Here is a 13,782-nt window from a genome sequence, read left to right as displayed (position 1 = left end):
TTTTGGAAAATTTTGAATAATCTCTACACCCAGTGTGGGGCTTGAATTCACAACCCTGGGATCAAGATTTGCACACTCTACCTACTGAGGTAGCCAGGCAACTCTACTTTATTTATTTTTAATAATTTAAAATTTAAACTTAAATTGTCATGTATGGCCACTGACCACCATATTGGATGCCACAGCTCTAAAATGAAATTATGATGCTCCCCTGAGTAACTTAAAATACTGTAAGTCTCTTTGCTCAGGAACTACTTAAAAACTGAAGGAGATTAAGCTATGTGGTGGCAGAAATACCTCTCATAGATTAGCAAAGTACTGGTTGGGTCAAGTGAGACTTTATCTTATGATGGATGGGACAACATAAGAAAATACCTGTTATGAAAGTAGAAAAGATAAATATTTATCCCAAACAAATTCTATAAAAACACTTTTTACCCAAAGCCCTACTCGATAATTCCATCTGCTACTGCTAGGACAAGATTTTGTTGTCATTTTAGGGGTGAGGAGGAAGATATTCTTAAGGAAGATAAAGATAAATGAATGGTCACTCTATATTTTCAAAAATTCATCTCAAAAGAATGATTGAGTATTGTTATCACATTATATGAGAATAATTTGTTACACGATTAATTCTGAATTTTCAAGTTGTTTTGATCCTGAACTTTCAAAAGAAAGGGCCAAGTGGCACACAGATCTGCCAAATGCTGCAATTAAATTCTGGTCAGTTCTCGGGGTGCCTGAATGGCTCAGTCAGTTAAGTGTTTGCCTTCTGCTCAGGTCATGATCCTGGGGTCCTGGGATGGGAGCCCTGCATCAGGCTCCCTGCTCCGCAGGGGGTCTGCTTATCTCTCTCCCTCTGACCTTTCCCCTCACTTGTGCTCCTTCCATTCGTGCTCTCTTGCTCACTCTCTCTCTCTTTCTCAAATAAATAAGATCTTTAAAAAGTTCTGGTCAGTTCTCTGGTGATGCTGTGTGTGCAACTCGATCTCAGGGGCCTGTCCCAGCCACACTGGTATGGTGGTCAGGGTCCCAGCCACTGTCCTGCCAACAATCCCCCTGGCTACTGCGGCTGGGGATGACCCAGCAAGGGAGGCTGTGGGCTCAGGGCTTCTCTTTTCCTTCCCAGGAGGAGGAGTAAGGAGGAGGCTGTTTTCTTCCTCAGCAACCAAGAATTCCACAGGTGGGAGAAATGGAGACTGCTGGATGGCCTGTTAGCAGGGTTTTCATGATCTTGCATCTTCTGAAGCTTCCCTCTATCCTTGAAGCATTTATGGGCTCCCTTTGGAACAGAAAGGTTTTGAGACCCTGTAGATGGTACAGATCTTCCCTCTCAGGAGACAGAGTAAGTGGCTTATTAGGACTATCACATCTTAATTTCGTTCTTTTTTTATGATTTTATATCCTGAGGTAATAGTGGGGAAGGCATGATTTTATTATTATTAATTATTATTATATTATTACAGTTTTCCAGTCTGGCTCTTTGATGTTTACAAGTTCAGACAACATGTGGTTTCCACGCCAGATTTCATAACCTTAAACTACCTTTCCATTTGGCTCGCATCCATCCTATTCTGTTTTAGATCTTGTTTATGTTTGGCTTAAATAATGAATTGGCTGTGGTGTTTATTTTGCCACACAGCTTTAAGGCATCAGGAGAAGACAGCATTTTGGATGGAGTCTACCTCGAAGCACAGCTACAAAGCTTGGGTGTCAAGGCTTGCCAGCACCTGCCGCAGGGGCTGAGGCCTAGATTGCCCACTGATTTCTGTCTTATCCTTATCACTAGTCTCATAAGGGCATGAGCTTCATACCTACATTCTGGATTCTTGGTTCAAATGAGAAAGTCTCTGTTCTACAAGGATATTTGGCTTTGGTAGTCACCAATATGAGGTGTATGTGTGTGTGGACATAATTTGTATAAGGCAGAAAAACCATTCTGGGTACAGACTGTCAAGGATCTAGAGTGCCAGGCCAGGGGGTTCACATCTTAGAGTGCAAGGCAGTGATACGACCGACATTACCTAGAGACTGGTTACAGATGCAAACTCCCAGGTCCCATTCTGGGCCTATTGTATCAGAAACTCTGGGTGTGGCTTAATAATGTGTGTTTTCTCAAGCCCTCAAGGTGACTCAGATGACTGCTCTAGGAACCACTAGGGAATGGGGAGTTAATTGAAAAGTATTGGGTAGGAGAGTAACATGGTCATTCATATTTGTATTTTAGAAAGGGCTCACCTGAAACAGGAGAGGCACGGAGCCAGTGGAGAACAGTAAGCCAATTTTATTGCAAAATCCTGAGCAAGGACGTGACGGGTGTCTGAGCCAGTATGTGGCAACGGGGCTAAAATGCACCAAACTCATTTGAAAGGTGTCAGAGAGGTAGAATTTATAGCACTTGGTCACTGGTTAATTATTGAATATGAGGACAAGAAGTCTGGGATGACTCCCAGCTTCTATTTTAGGTGATATTGATGCCATTAAACAGGACAGAAAACACGGAGAAAGCATTTTTCCTCGAACCAAGGAGAAGCCACAGAAGAGAAATTCAACATCTAGTTGAATTTGTATGGGTTCGGCCACTTGGCCAGAACTCCAGAGAAAGGATTCTGTTGACAGGCAGACAATAAAGTATCGACCACAATGTCATGAGCACAATGGGGCATATTGAAACCACATGCCTCATGAATCTGAATGTATATTATGATGGTCTGTCATCACTTCTGTTGGGCACCTGTATTTTCAGTGGTGAATGGGTCGGTTGTGAAGATGCAGACTGAGCTCGAACATGACCATAGGCAGGAGTGTTCCATTAGCACACCAGTGTCGGGTACTGGTGTATGTGCAATACTGCACCCTCCCCGCGTTGTGTCAGATATCCGACACTGGCAACTTTGCAATTACTAAGAATATGGCTTTGGCCACGATTCTGCAGAAACGTAGGTTGTAGGAAGTCACGTAAAAGGGTGGTTCTTCTGTGTGGTCGTAGACTTCAAAAGGCCAAAGCATACCAGAGTCAGAGAGCATTTTATAGCAGAAGGAGACATGAATGATAAGTAATGAACCCACTTATTTAATGAATGGGAAAATTAAGGCCCAGGGAAAGAAATGATTTGCCTAAGGCCATGGGCCCCGTTCAAGGGCAGATTTGAGATACTTTTCTACATTATCATTTCCTGGCAATCCCTTCTTTCCGTTCACGTCTGACTTAATAAAAATGATTAAGATGAACATTTATTGAGTGCTGTTCTATGCCAACAGGCACAGTGCTACGCATTTCCCATGACTCCTCTCATTCAATCCCCCATATCAATGTTATATGTTGGGGACTGATTTATTCCCACTGTAGTAGATGGGAAAACAGAGGCTCAGAAAGATTGAGTTCTTGCTCCCATTAACTCAGCGAGCTAGTAAGTGTCAGTCCTGGTATTGTAAGGCTGGTGCTTGGCTCTAGAACTTGTGGTTTCAACAACAGTGGCATATTGTGTCTTATGGGTGAAGCTTTCCTGAGCCTCTTAAAAAGAGCTGGCTTCCTCCTGTGTGTTCCAGCAGCCACCTGTCACTCTTTCTCAGGGCGCTTCCCTCTCTTTGTTGTTATTACCTATTGTCTCATCTACACATCCATGAAGCCTGGAAGTCTCCTCTCATCATGATTGTCATGCTTTGCTTACATGTTGTCTCCCAGTTGATTGTAAGCTCCAGGAGAAAGAGACCCAACCCATCTTGTTTATAGCTACACACATGTCCAACACCTAGTACATGCTCAATAAATGCTTTTGGAGAGAATGAATGCTTTGGAGGGGTGTGGGCTTTTTAGGGCCAGGACCATGGGTCCATCATCTTTCTTCCTCCTCCAAAGCCTACCTACCTATTTTCCTGCAGTGGGGACCCTGCAAATGGCTTCTGAAAGCATGAATCAAGAGGATTCTTCTCAGAACAAAGAACCTAGCTGGGTTACAAGTGGCTTCCGAAGGAGCGTGAACCTCCAGGAATAGAGAAGTCAGCACAGAGTTCAGAAGTGTTTGGAGAATCCTAAGGACAAACTGGTAACTGTGCAAATGTGCCCACATGTGGAGCACTGCAAATCTGAGACACGTTTTCAACAGGGACGAGGGAGAAGGGCAGAATGAGGTCTGCCTTTGCTCAGCATCTACAGTGACAGCCTCCTCCTCCTCTCTTCCTGGTCACACAGCCTGTGGAAAGCCACAGCTCCTCGCCTTTGAAGAATCTCTACAGTACCTGTACTTGGTAGATATACTGTAAACATCCAATGAATGCATGTAAAAAACACCAATAATCTTATTTAACCTTTACTAAGTAGTTACTACAAACCCGTCACTGGAAGTATTTCACGTAGGTTATATATGTACAGACAGACCCTGACTTACAAGGGTTCAACTTAAGATTTGTCGCTTCAATGCCACGAAAACAATACACCATCAGTAGCGATCATATTTCGAATTTTGAATCTGGCTCTTTCCCTGGGCTAGTGATATGTGCTGTGTTACTACTGCCTCATGATCCTGGGCAGCGGAGCGATGATTTTACCCAGCTGCAAGTTTAAGGTAGACTAGACTAAGCTGTGATGTTTGCTAGGTTAGGTGTGTAAAATGCATTGTTAACTTACGACATTTTCAACTTTGGATGGGTTTATTGGGACATAACCCCTTTATAAGTCAAGGAAGATCTGTATATATCTTTCTCCTCCATTTTCTGTGGAGGAACCAAAGTCCCAGGGGATGGAATTACCTGCCCATGGTGACACAGCTAGCAGGTGGGAACACAGGATTGGGACTTAGCAGTCCAGCGTGGGGCACATCACCATCACCATATCCAGCCAGCTGTGGGTGAAACGTTGCAGCAACCCAGATAAACGACTCCCACAGGCTCATGCTCAGGGAGCCTTTATTTCTCTGACTATATAATAGTGGCAAAGCTGGGTGCTTAATGAGCAGTATATTATTTATCAGCCACTTGCAATAGCAGGAACATCGAATGAGGGTCACTGGTAAAAACTTGGCAAAATCATGGAAGTCCATGAACAAGGGTGATGGGGGCTTGGTGGGAAGGGACAGAAGTCAGTTATCTCCCTTTCGTGGGTGAATTCTGTGGCCTCCGCACCTGGTGTCCCAGAAAGCCCTGCCTCTCTAAAACATATCCTACCTTAGAAAATGCCCCATTAGAGAGATCTGAGGACAGCTTTCCTTCGAAGAGGCAAAGGGACTGGTTAGAATGAATCCCGAAGCCAGAGGGTCACAGAGCTGGGAGTGACCTCTATGGGATCCGTTCTGTCCCCTTGGCGCAGAACTGAGGCTCAGTCGCAGTGGGGACCTATTCCTGGAACCAGGATGGGAAACTGGGTGGGGCCTGGGCCTTGTCCACTGGCTGTGGGCTTCATCTACACAGTGGGCTGCCTTGCTGTGTGGTCCCAAGGAAGCCCTTTAAGAGCTTGGGCCTTTTGTCTCTGGAGAGGATGGTGATAATGCTGCTCCACTCCTACAGGCCCTGAATGAGAGAGTCAGGGATTGAAAAGAGGGAGTCAGCTGCTCTGGTGGGAAGGCAGTTACAATGTGGTTCCCTGCTGGATCTGAGTCTGCCATGAAAGCCTCACTCTCCTGACCCAGCACTCTGATGACCACATCATGCCCTCCTCAGGTCTGCGTGTGTGTGTGTGTGTGTGTGTGTGTGTGTGTACACATGTGTGCTGTGCATGCACGTGTGCAGGTATCTGCAGACATTTAGTGATTCTGGCCAGGGAAATGTTTCTCTACAAATGGGCTTTTAACAGAGACAGGAGGGCCTGGCAACTTTATCAGTGTCCCTCTCTACCGATCCTATAGGGTGGACTTGCCCTTCCCTCTTCCTCTTCCTGCCATCCGTCCTGTGACCCCGTGCTCCATGTCTGGGGTCCTTGGCAATGAGCCATGTCGTAAGAGCGTAGTCTTCCTCTACAGCTCACTCTGGGTGGGCATTTCCAATCCAAGTTTGTGACACTTTCCAGGGAAATGTTCCTTGAGGTACATACAGTTCAGAAGAGAAGGGAAATTTCTATCTATGAGCATTTACTCTGTGCCAGGCATTACACTAGACACTATATTAGGATCTTTAATCCTAAAAAATGATTCTGAGTGGGAGATATTTTTATGCCACTCTACAGATGAAGGTATCAAGGCTCTGAGACGTTGAGTGAGACTTCTACTAGTATCACATAGCTAGTAAGTGGTGGAGCTTTATTTTGTTATACCGCCAAGACTCATGAAGCAGAGCAGTGATGCTACCATGGAGACTCGAGCCTCAGTAGTCTCCTTTCTGCTCTGGAATGAAGTGGGGGTGCTCCATGATCCCTCCCCAGGAAGGGACCGTGGGTCCCACCCTCTTGTTGGAGTGTCAGTTCCTAAACCTGTTTTCTCTATGGTGAGCCAATCCCTGTGTTTTGTTCTCTGATCTCAGCTTTGCCAAAAAGCAGGCAGCCTTTTGTGGAAGACACAGAGCTGATGGACTGTGAGTTCTACCTTCTGGTCTATGTAATTGTGGGCCAATCTTGGTCCCTTCCAGGCCTCAGTTTCCCCATCAGTGACATGGGATTATTCCAGAATGATGTTTTAGGACCTTTCCAGTTCAGGCTTCATATTACATCATTTCATCTCTAGACAGGCTTCCAGCTCTGAAATCCCAGGATCCGGCTCCTGGAGGCTTCACCCCTTCTGGCGAGCCTGTCTTACGGTGTAGCGCCACCTTCTGGTGACTGGGGTACTCCCCCTTTTTCCTTTGGCATGGGACCCTGCTTCCTCCCTTCTCTAGAAAGGAGACTGAAGGTTTGATGACTATCAGCAGTCCCCTGGGTGTGAGCATCTCTCTGCAAAGCTCACCGGCAGGTTCAGGGGTGAGCGCTGTGGCTGGACTCGACTTCCTCCCTTTGGGATGCATGTGCTGGTGCCTTTTCTGGAGCTGAGACCACACCATGAGCCTGGGGCACTGGCCAGGGTGGCTCAGAGACCAGAGGGCCTTGGGCAGCAGCAGGCAAAAGTGCATAATTCATGAGGGATTTCTCCCATCAGGAACAAGAGCGTGAATAGATGACGCCCATGGCACATTTTCACATTTTTTCTTTCCTTTCCTTATTCTTTCTGGTTTTGTCTTCATTTTGAGGCAAAAAAAGAAGGTTCAGAAAAATAAATGGGTGGCTAAATTTAAGAAGGTCTTACATTTTGGGATTCTTTTTGGTTTTATTTTGGTTAAAAAAGAGGAAGAAATAGGATGTGATAGGGGTATGTGTTTAGACCTTTTTTTCCAAGGGAATAACGAAAGGTTTCTGATATGCACGTCTGCGCAGCAGGTCCTGTGAACTGCTCCTACCTCCTTCACACTCATGAGGGTTTGGGGATTCAGCTGCTGACGGCTCTGCCCCAGGGACCCATGGGCTCACTGTGTCCACACGAGGACTGTCTCTAGCCTAGAGGAACCCACTTGCCCCCAAATAGGGCAGCCTAAGGGTAGCTTTAAACTCCTGGAAGCTCACTTAGTATTTATTGGGGGATGTCTGCTGAACAAATGCTGGGCTGGCAGGTAGGGGATCTGACTCCAGAATCGCCAGGAACTAACTACCCTATGCTTTCTTAAGCAAGTAATTCTCCTGAAGCTACAGGTTCTTCTACAAGGAGAAAGTAGGAAGTGAAGCTTTTCAAGATTTCTAACTCCCTTCCATGCCATTATTCTAGGGAACGAGAGGTTAAATGATAGGGATTTTCGTTCTGACTCTGCCACTTTCCTCACGAGCCAGGTAACTTCTCCGGCTCTTAAAGTGTTGATCAGTTCAGGGGGCATCATCATAGAGACTCACTCATGCACTGGAGTATGGCAGGGGGAGCAGTATGCAGGAACCTGACACCCTCCCATTCCTATAGACTCACCTGCTTCAGGGTGGTGGGATGTGTCCTGCTCGATAGAGCATCCCTGTTCTGGATGAGGTGGGCCTGGGCCTGGGTCCTCCTGGGGAAGTAAGTGCAGGAGAGGCAGACAGACCCAACGGGATATAGAACATCCTGTGCCAAGAGTCACGAAATGGCCACAGTGAAGGCTCGTATTTCAATTAAAAGAAAGGGATTAATAACAGTTTAAAGGTAAATATAAACAGAATTGCAAATTGTACATTTTGTTTATTTATCTGCATCCAGCCTGGCAGTCCATGCTTGCTTTGTGCCATGAGGCACACGCGTGTACCTGCCCGTGCATATGTGCCCAGTGGGAAGGGGCTGCTTTGAAGTAGGCCAGCACGGTGATGCCCAGCTGCCAGGTCTCGGCCCTGTGGGAAATTGGCAAGAAAATGTGGGTAAATCGCTTGGGATTCTGTGGGTGCAGGCGCTGTGTTCATTGAAAATATTATTAACGCCTTTTGTCAGGAGCCAGAAGACCACAGTGGAGTCCACGGATGCCTGACTTAGCTTGTCCAGTAGTGAAATTAACGTAATAAAACTCAGTTAACAGAGATGCTGTGGGTTTAATTAGTTCCTTAACAATTAAAGAAGAATTATGAGATCTTGAGCATTCCATCTTCAAAAGCAATTTGGGTGGATTGATGTCACCGTCTGACATCTCCACTAGAAATTCTGGGTTGCCAAAGTCGATTTGGGAAATTGCTCATATTATCTGCTTCCAGGCAAGTATGTACACTTTCCTCCTGCCTTGAAAGGAAGCACTTTCAGGTCGCCTCCCAACGGCTTCCTCCGGAGCCCGAGGCTACACGGACAGAGGGTACGTTCTGTCTTCAGGGATCTGGGGCTTTGGAATGTCTAGCCTCCCTTGCTTCTGTTCTCACAACCCAGTGACCCTCTGCTAACCCCCTTCTATTCTGCAGGCCCTGAGCAGATCGAGGGTGGTGTAGTGCCCTACCATTCCTCTAACTTCTTGTTCCTTATGCTTTCCCTGAGCCTGTCGTCAATGCTCTAAAAGAGATCATGGTTATTAGGGTCTTTGTTTTTGGCTCGTTGATTTGGCAGTGTATAGCCCCCATGGTTGGTGACAGTGAGTTGGGACAGCTAGAGAAGTCCAGGGAAGCTCAATCAGGAGGCTCTTCACTAGCCCGGCCTCTTAGTCTTCTGGTTGTATAGGAATCTCATTCACAAAGCCGTTTCTTGGTAAGGGGCTATCTGTAGGAAGGATATCACCCGGGAGCTTATTAGGAATGCAGAGTCACAGGCTACACCCCAGGCCCAGGAGCTAGCATCCTCATTTGTGCAAGGTCCCCAGAAATTTGCAAGCCTCTGACTGTTCAAGAAGCACTGCTTTATAACACCCTACGGCAGCCATAGGGCACCTGATCTGGTGACTGAGCTTGCTGTGGGGGCCAGGTTCTTACTTGAGCCCAGCAGCCCAAGCCCGGGTCTCTTGGATGCTGAGGAGGCTCCCCCCTTCCCCCAGCTCTCTCTGGTGGCGGCATTGTCTTTGAACCTTCCTTGGTGGTCCGATTTCAGCATCTTGCCGGTCCGGTGAAGGCACCATGCCACCCTGACAGATGGCCCAAAGTAGGACAGACAGAAGAAATGTATGTTTATCAAATTTGGGTTGAAAAGACTGCGTTCCCCTAGCAGAGGCTGTCAAACAGCTGTCATTCAGGAGCATATGGCCCAGCGGTGAGAGGGCAAGGACACAGCTAATCCCACTCTTCCAGAGATTAGCTCTGACGCGTAATAAGTGAAGAAGGTTGCCTCTGTCGCCAGGGTGCTGCCGGGGAGGAGGTGGTGGAGGACCTGCCTCACGGTTACTTCCTTGACTCACCTCTCTGATGACCCAGGCTCCACTCTCCAAATGAGACACCCTCACAGTAAAATGATGCAGATATAAGCAAACATGACCATTGCAGCAATAACAACAAATCTACTGTTTATCAGACACTTGCTGTGTGTTAACTTATTGATTTCTACCACTGTATTTATTCTGTGCATTGGCCTTTTCAGGCACTTACTACGATCTCCAGTTCCCAGATGAGGACAAGAGGTCTCTGGGATGTGACTGTGGGTTTCCAGGCGGTGCGAGTCAGGTCACACTTCCTGCACTCACGTAGCCCATTCTGGCCCCATGGAGGAGAAATGCTGATGAATACAGCAGAAGGGGTGATGCTTGCAAAGCCTACGTAGAGTGCAAAGCATAGTCAGTGGCCTTAGTGGAAGCTGCTGAGAGCCCGAGACTGCAGAAATGGGACAGGCAGGCCTTACACAGCTCGATGCTCTCTGGTTCAGCTGGAATCCTGGCTGGCCTGAAGCTAAAGCATGAGAGACATGATTCCTGGTGCCTTCATCCCTGGATAAAGCTCCACGCCTCAACCCATCTTCTGAGGTAAGGGGACAAGATAAGGGAGATTTTGAGAGACCACATAATTGCCGAGTGTCTTCTGAGAGCCAAGCCCTCCTCTAGACCCATCGCATAGCCTGCTAGAGTGTTAAATCCATGCTCCCTCTGCAGGTAGGGGGGGCTTTGAGGCTGGAGGGCTGAGGAGAGACTGCAACATCTGACCAAGCTGCAGGGACGCAGCCTTTGCTGCACGCCCAAGATGACTCCAGATGGCAGGCGTTCTGAAGAGCTTCCGTGCCCTCAGCTGAGGCTGTTAGTTTAATTGCCATGTGCAGTCCTCACTCTGCCCAGGAACAGAAGCTGCAGAGTTGACACACGGTCCCATTTAGCAACGAGAGTAGACATTCTGGTCTGATCAGAATGAGGGAGAGAGGGCTAAATATGATAGAGAAATCCAAGCGTATTTAACTATATTCTGTGCGTGGGAAAAGATCATGCAGGTCGTTCCTTAGCCAAAGTTTGGAGAGTTTCCCTGAGTGAGCTTGGAGAGCTCTTGTTCCCAGTAAATATAAGACTTGCATCTCAAAGAACATGCACAGAATACATCCGTGTGCCAAGAATGCAGACTTGACTAAGACAAGGGCCTGGCCCTCGAGGTGCTCATTACTGAGGACAGGCAAACAAGCAAGAGATCATCCTTCCTGAAGTCTTGGTTTTATCACTCATGGTTTAAATTATTACAGGAAAACCCAAAGACTCAAGATATGTACTTTCTTGTAACATATTGGGACATGTGGTAGACAGTGGAATGGCCCCTTAGATGACCCCGCACCACTGTCTGGATCCTGTGACTATTTTTTCTTACACGGCAAAAAGTTCTGGGCAGATGAAACTAATTTAAAGATCTCAAGATGAGGAGATGATTCTAGATGAGCTGAGTCGGCCCAGTATAATCACAAGCGTCTTTGTAAATGAAAAGGGAAGAGGGTCAGTTTCAGAAAGGGAGATAGGGCCGTGGTGGAGGTCAGAGTGATGCAGGGCCATGAACCAAGTGAAGGAGGAAGCTTCTGGAAGCTAAAGAAGGCAGGGAAATGGATCTTCTCCTTGAGCCTCCAGAAGGAACACAGCCCTGCACCTTGATTTCAGCCCAGTGACACCCATTTTGGGTTTCTGATTTCCAGAACTATAAGTTAATAATACATAAATAATAAATAATAATAAATAAGCCCCTAAGTTTGTGATAATTCATGACAGCAGCAGAAGGAAGCTCTTAAAGGACACAGTCTGAATCACGCATGTGAGACTGGCAAGAGGGTATATCGTGAGCTAGCAGATGATCAGGTCCGGTCAAACATCTGCCCTTCGTAAGTGGGACAATCACCACTTGTAATCGTGTATGTGGTAACAAGCGCAGTCATTTTTACTGCATTTTATGGGAGGAGATGGTACGCTAGAATGCTGGTTAGAAATTCAGGAGGTTGTGATGGTCTGAGATGTTAGTTCTTGGGAATGTCTGGGCTCTGCTGTCCAGGGGAGCACAGGGCCCTCTGGGAGCTCAGAGGAAGGATCTCACCATACTGGGTGAGTCAGAGAAGACCCCTTGGTGTAAAAGACACCCATGCTCAGTTCCAAGGGATTGCTAGGACCCAGCGAGATCGGTGACAGCAAGGACCAAGGAAACCCCATGAACTAGCACGCAGAAGTGAGATCAGCTATCAGACATGGTGGACATTTTATGCCATGGTAAGGGATTTGGATTTGACCTATTTTGTCAATATTGACAAGCCATCAAAATATTTTAAGTAAGGGTTACAAGGATCAGTCTATGCTTTAGAAAAATCATATTGATCTTTGAAAAATTGCCTGCAGAACTAAGTCTAATTATGAGATTTCCAGATGAGAAAGTATGGGTTTCCTTAGAAAAACACCACTGGATGTTCCCTTTTCCCTCTAAGACTAGCATCTTAGAGCCATTCCCTAGGTTGCCTTCTCTTACCTTTGTAGTTAAGAGCCTTTACCTCTCCAGAATAATGAGACCCATATATTTTTCTAGTTCTGGTCCTTGGAACGGGTCCTGATGTAAGCATTCACAGTCATTGTGAGTGATTTAAAGCATCCAGGCCTGAATACCTTCTGCTCCGGAGGTTAAAAAGATGCTAGAGATTTTGTTCTGAGCCCCTGTTATAATCTGTCCAAAATTCCAAGAGCTAGCAGTCGGTTTGTTCAAACACTGGCAAATAGTCAACACTACAATTTTCTTCACAACGTACAAAGTCAAGGATTCTGGAAGCTGTAGATGGGAGAGATTTCAGCTGATTTGCTGCAGAATTCTAGAAGAGGTTATAAAGCAGATTGTTAGTATTTTAAGAAGAGTGCAATGATTATATCAATCCATCAATTCATGGAGAATAAGATCCTCCATTCCATCCCCAAAGTTCTAAGAAGACTAGATCTAGGGATAAAAATCCAAAGAACCCATCTCTTTAGCTTGCAAAAGCGTGAAGAAATAAATGTCTATAGTGAACCTGTTGTGTGCTGGGCAAGGAGTTGATTCCAGTCTGAGAGGTGTCAGGAGAGGCTCTCAAATGCCACAACTAGCGAGAGCATTCTTAGGGGGGAAATTCCTTGCTTGCTGCACGTGGGTGCCTGCAAGATGATGGATAACTTTGCTTTGGAAGCAAATCCAGGGAATCAGAGAGAAGGAAGAGCAGCAGAGAGATTTTAAATAGGACTTGAAGACTAGAAATGTTAAAAAGATGGAAAGTATTTATTTGCATGATCATGTTATTACAGAACATTAGAGTTGGATCCTCTCTATGGTCCATTGACTTGTGTATTTAATGACATGTTTCTGAGTGACTTTGGTGCATCAAGCGCTGTGTCGAGCTTAGAGGATACAGCACAGCCTTCTCTAACAGGTGTTTCCCTGGCAACTGGTCTCAAGGTAGAACAAGAAACAATGATAAACAGTAATTTTGTACCCAGCCCCTGTTCATACCAGTTAAATGGATGTTTCTGGTAGGCTCGGTGTTGCAACTTGCCATGGGATTTAATAGCTCTTTGATAGTATTTGGCTTTGAAAGGTATTTATTCCGCTGATACTGCAAGAGGATGTAGTTATAAAATATCACAGCATCAGTTTCTCAGAGAAGTAAAGAAAGTCATGAAGAAATGATTAAAGGTCACACCAAAATTCAGCCTTCTTAAGAAATTTTGGTATTTATTCTCGACACAAACACATACGTGCACGGGTGTGATTTTCTGACCCTGAAGTGATAGGTCCAAGATTTCAAAATATTGCCACGATAGAACTCACTTGAGGAGGCTATTTGCAATAATGGAAATGATCTTGTATTATCTGTGTTTTGCAGAAACATCTTAATCAGATCACCTATTTCAAAGCTTGAATGAGTACCCCTCCCCTACACAACCAGATTCTTATTAAATATCAAAAAGCAGATCGACCAGTTTCCCTGTTTCCTCAAATCTTGAATC

This window comes from Vulpes lagopus, chromosome 5 (genome assembly GCF_018345385.1).
Source record: "Vulpes lagopus strain Blue_001 chromosome 5, ASM1834538v1, whole genome shotgun sequence".
In the NCBI taxonomy this organism is placed as follows: Eukaryota; Metazoa; Chordata; class Mammalia; order Carnivora; family Canidae; genus Vulpes; species Vulpes lagopus.
The sequence above is the reverse complement of the archived record's forward strand: the minus strand, read 5'-3'. Positions refer to the sequence as shown.